Source organism: Ixodes scapularis, unplaced genomic scaffold (genome assembly GCF_016920785.2).
Source record: "Ixodes scapularis isolate PalLabHiFi unplaced genomic scaffold, ASM1692078v2 PGA_scaffold2__306_contigs__length_199485367, whole genome shotgun sequence".
Taxonomy (NCBI): domain Eukaryota; kingdom Metazoa; phylum Arthropoda; class Arachnida; order Ixodida; family Ixodidae; genus Ixodes; species Ixodes scapularis.
In genome coordinates this window covers 64,649,852-64,655,297 of record NW_024609857.1, presented here as the reverse complement: position 1 = coordinate 64,655,297, position 5,446 = coordinate 64,649,852, and the positions used below count along the sequence as shown (strand labels likewise).

Below are 5,446 nucleotides of genomic sequence, written 5' to 3'. Positions count from 1 at the left end.
CACGGAAACAATTGAAGTATAATTTCTTTAAGACTTGGGAAGCAGAAACGACTAACGTAACTACGTTACATGGAATAGTAACATAAGTACGTTACCCGCTACTGTGTCGAAAACGTAACGAGTAGGTTACTACGTTACTGAAAAAAGTAACGCGTTCCTGGTAACGCCGTTACTTGTAACCTGTTACCGCCAAGACTGCAGCACGGACAAACCTTTACTGGTTGCAATGCCTTGTGGTCATGAGGGTAGGAAAAATATCATACCCTGACTTGAAGACGCTCTGTGTATTTGATCAATTAATGAATACACACACTTCTGCAGACCCGCAGTCTGCTGATCCCGCCGGCAGTGCGGAAACCGACTCGATGTAATCGTAGACCTCGAGAGACTTGTACGCCTGCACCATGTCGGCCGTGAACTGGCTTGGCGAAAAAACTAAATAAACGACGACCTGACCCGTCGACTTCCGTGGCAGTAACTTTACGTCGGAAGTCCAGCAGGCCTTGTTTACGGCGTACGGATCCTCGTAGGCAACGCCGTCCACGCACAGTTTGTTTCGATACCGCTACCGTTCAGGCTCGGGCAACGAGCTCAAATAGTCGGGCATAGCATACGACATACGTTATGAGGAAATACGACGCACAAATAAAGATACAAGCGTCCCTACAATGTCAACAACGAGCGCACGCCATAGAGCGCAATGGCGAAAACACGGAGAGCCGGGCTGCTTTTGCCCACATAGCTACCGCGCATGCGCGGCCTTCCGGCCGTGTTGGTAAACAGAGCCGCTACGCGTGTCGGTCTATATGAGGTACTCACTGGGCGCCATATTTGAGAACGCAATTCCCAGCGCATCCGGGCACGGGTTGGGGGGGGGGGGGGGGGGGGGGGGTGAGTGGTATGGTTCCTGTGGCAGAGGTCTCCGCATCCTAAGATCAAACTCCTACCTGGCGTCTGCAAAGAACTGCGATCTTGATGGAGTGGATCTTACGTTGGGGAAGCGCTGTGGAAGCTTTAACATATAGAACATAGTAAACGCGTTTACGCTCTCCGCCAAGTCACATTCAGGACTTAGTAACTCCGCGAGCGAGCCATAGTGCCCCGAACTGGCGCTGCCTCTCAGTAACTCACGAGTCACCACACCGCTACCAGATGCAATTTTTAAATCTGTTAATTTGTTTTAAAATTAGTTTTCTTTACTTCGCTGCCGGAAGCCCGGAAACACTAGTCTAGGCTAGTGCTTCTGGGCTGCCGGCACAACATAGACCTCATCTGAACAAAGAAATAGGTGCAAACATTTCGTTTCCCTACCCCTTCAAAGTTAGATGGAGTTTAGAACGTATTGTACTACGAAACAGCTGGCCACAATAAGATGTTAATTCTCTCCATTGACTTCTTTTGTTTGTTTGTTCTGAAGAGTCATTAAATTGCCCTTCGGTTTTAAAGCTTGCTGATGACTTGCTTTACCACCTGTCCGACACCCGGACAGGTGGTAAACTGTCCAGGTGTCGGGGCAGCGTCTCTGGTTCCTGACCCGAATGTCACTCCCACTCAAGGGCAGACCATTAGGGTAAGGATTCCTCGTTCATTCATCTATCGTTTGCATCTGCATCATTACTTCCTCACGCGCCGCTTTGTTGCTCAATGAATCTTGTAACTGACTGGAGGTACTCCAAATGGTCCATCGCTTTTCTTGTCAATCGCAGGTCCGCGCTCCATGGATCAAGAATGCCATTATTGCCGGAACATATGAAATTTCTCCAACGTAAGGACTTCCATGCATTTTACTCTTAGTGACCTCTCTTACGCTCATTTATAAATAAAAAATTCTGTTCATAATTTTTTTTTGTTTTAGGAGAGAAGGGAACATGTTAGTAAGAAAATTTATTAAAAAGACAGATATTTTAAATTTGTGACGTATTATTCTACACAAACAGGCTGCTTTGACGTCACACCGCTAAGGGGGCGCTGCTGTCGGCACGACGCATGCGCAAACACTGACGCGTTTGCGGACAGCGCGTTGGTCCATAGACTGACAACTTGAACGCAGGGCGTGTCTCATTTAAGTTCACACTTACTGCTTCGCGATTCCTTCTTCGACGTTGTTATCGGCTAAAGGCCATAATATCATTGACTGCGGGGCGATGATAAGATGCTTTAAACTCGCCACGCCTTGCGTTTCTGAAGCTTTCGGTGACACGAAGAACCAATGAAGAGATGTGGAATATCGATAGGGCATGAATCGATGACATCTGTTGAGCGTTTGAAAGGGTCGGAGGCTTCCGCCATCTGTCCTTTCTTTTTTAATTTCTGGGCTCACTATCCATGGCACACGCATCTAGATATACCTACAACGCATCGCCAAGACGGTTTTTCTTTTTTTTTTTTACGTAAGGGCTTTTAATAGTTTTTTTAGTACTCGGTCGCGAGAGTGTGAACGATGCTAAACCGAGTGAGACAAGACCGGTTTTTAAGCCTCCTGCGATGGCTTACGACAAGCTCTGCAGCGGCGCATTCGGTCGTATAAGGCGCCGCAAAAGAGAGTTAAAAGCCGCCCATGTCTCATTCGGTCGCACTCGGTTTCAAGTGTGTCAACGGGATTTTAGGTCTACCCACTAATCGTACCAATCAGAGCACGGCGTTCTGACGTCCCCCGCGCGCTCTCGTTTCATCCTCCCCCTCAGATTCTCGGCGCACGGTCGATAACAAAATGGCGTCCCAGCACCGTCAATGCCAAAAGCTCGTGCAGGAGTGCGCCGCGTTTGCGCGCTCCGGAACCAAAAAAAAAAACAAAAGCGTTCGGAGCAAAGGGGTCAGATGTCGATTTCGTTTTGAACAGAATGCCCATGCCCAACGACTTCGCCCTCACGTGTCGCATCCGTTGCTGGTCGATTAACACGGGACTGCTAAATTCTTTTTTCTTATTGCGTAATTGGTACCTGAACAATAGGACGCTCCAGTAACATGTTTTTTTCTTCTGTAAACCTGGCGGCAAATGACGATGGTGTACGATTTTGCTCTATGTCACGCGACATTGCGAAACATCCCAAATTGCATGATAATTTTTTTTATTAGGGTGGATTACGTTGTGCTTGGAGGCAGCCTCGTATTCGGAGAAACCTCGCTGGTCCCTGATTCAGAAGTTGCGAAAGATATTTGGAAAAACTGCCTCCAACTCGTTCCGAGTTTAAAGGTGAGCTGAGATGTTTGTTTCCTTTTTCTTGTCTTGCTGTTTTATTCCCAAAACAAGTGTACGCCAGGATCAATTCAAACAAAAAATCAACGTCGCTGTAGATCTCTACCGTCAGTGACTTTTTAGACTATAATAATTATCCTGATTTTGATCTAAACTATAGACATCTATCGCACAATGTTGAAAATAATACTCCGTTTAAAAATAACTTTAGAAACAGTTGAGGCTACGCAGTCAGCGAGCCAATTGGAGCGAGACACCTGACAAATTTTTATGAGGGTACACTCGTTCAGTAGAGAGCTGTGGCGTGCTTCGCGCAGTCACTGGTAATCACGACTGAGAACTCTAGTGTTTTACTTTCGCCAAAATAAACTGTGGTCATTGAAAACCAGTAACAAACGTGGCAAATGATTTAAGAAACTCAATCTTTAGGTACAGCGTCTAGTCGGCAGACAATAAATCGCCAACCCTTGATGTGCATGTAAGGGGAAACCTTATAGATTCAGACGAAAGATAACATGATTATAAATTAGGTGCATTAAAATTTATTGAATTACTATAAATAACCTGTTTTTGTTAATAACAGTGGCACCACTACGTACAGAGCGCGACACTGTTAGCGCGAACAAGCGATCGCCGGTTTTTCCAGTTTTCCCCTTTGAAACCAAGGTATGTAATGTAAGCGATAAAATTTCGTGCTCGTAGAATACTATTTAGAAGTAAAACGCGAAAATACGCAAATGTCGTGTTCGCGCTAACAGTGTCGCGATGTGTACATTCATTTCTTAAAGCACGGTAAAAATACGCTTTAGTGTCGTTTATTTGTTTTACTTTCTTCTCGCACCTTTCAGGATGCTGAAATTCTGACAAACCATGTGGGACTCCGACCGTACAGGAGCCGTCTTCGGCTAGAAATCGAGAATCGTGTGTATAATGTCACGGGCAAAGCTGTAAGGAGACTACTTCCTTTTAATTGCTTATTTTATTTACGTTCAATAACGCAGCGATGACTAAATTTCATTCCTATTGTCATCTGAATGCTTCGCACATTTTACAGTGGTATGAGTACTAAAGAGGACGCATAGTCACTTTTATAGTACAGCGCCATCAGTTTACGATTGAAACGACGTCGCGCTAATTCTAGTGCTTCAAAAAAGTTGCGAACAAAGCCTTACATTTATATGGTTGTTTTATAGCCTGACGTCCAATGAACGGCAGCATGAAGGCAAAAAAAAAAAAAAAAGAGTGCGAGCCTCAAGAAGATACTTCAAAATAACATCAATATTGCGTTAACGACCCTATAGCTTGCAATTTCTTGAAGAGAAATGATTGCGTTTCGTTTCTTTGCTTCTTGTGCACAAGTGCTTTTCTCTCAAGTCATTCAAATCTCTTGGTATTTTTTACTATTAATCTACTTTTACTTCATTAGCTCCAAACCCTTTTGTTGTGGGTATGTTTATTCAGAAGTACCAAATACAGTATGAACTATAACATTTTGTTCAAATTTTTATATTTAACCTTGATTTAGAAATCTTTAACTAAATAAAAGGTTAAACAGCGCGAACGAAACAGGGACAATAAAGAAACACTACTAATCCCCGGCACTAACTTAGCCAGTAAAGAGCTCACTTCAACACGTGGGTATTTGTTTGGTAACTTTGTTGCAATCACTGTCGTTAAATGTTTTTTTATTAGAACGTTTTCTTTTTCTTCTCTCAGCTCCCGATAGTTCACCACTACGGTCATGGTGGTGCCGGAATCACCGTTTCTTGGGGAGCTGCAGGTGATGCGGTGAAGCTTCTACAAGATGTCATTCAAAGCAGCAACTTGGCAAGAAGAAGATCGAAACTGTAAATGCTGTACAGAACCAGCTTTTTTAAATTTTATTTATAGAGCGGAAGAGTTTATTTGTAATTCTTGGGTGATTTGATGCTCTTCTGAGATCAGCGTTGCTAAACTCACAATGACTTTGTCCTTCTGGAGAAAATAAAAGCCTGGTCACCATTTACCATCCAATGTTTATATTATTCGATTGTCAGCTTTCCGCGGAGCACCGAACAATTCCAGTCCTATTGAAATAAATCGCTCAAAAGTCTTCTAAAGTGTGTTCGTCTTCGATGTGACGACGTAACGGTTCCAAGCCACCAATAGAAACACGCGAAAGGCTAACCGCAGAGTTGGCAGTAACGTGTTACAAGTAACCCTTTACTTTTTTTTTTAGGTAACGTGGATGCGCGCTCGTCACATTTTTAA

General features: G+C 44.1%; 1 non-coding gene across 1 annotated transcript; it reads left to right on the top strand.

Moving 5' to 3' along the window:
- Nucleotides 1–1,488: 1,488 nt before the first annotated feature.
- LOC8034420 lies at nucleotides 1,489–4,137 on the top strand. Its single transcript, XR_006077903.1, has 4 exons — nucleotides 1,489–1,570; nucleotides 1,707–1,765; nucleotides 3,076–3,193; nucleotides 4,045–4,137. It is a non-coding gene; the product is annotated as an uncharacterized LOC8034420 (transcript).
- The last annotated feature ends 1,309 nt before the right edge of the window (nucleotides 4,138–5,446 follow it).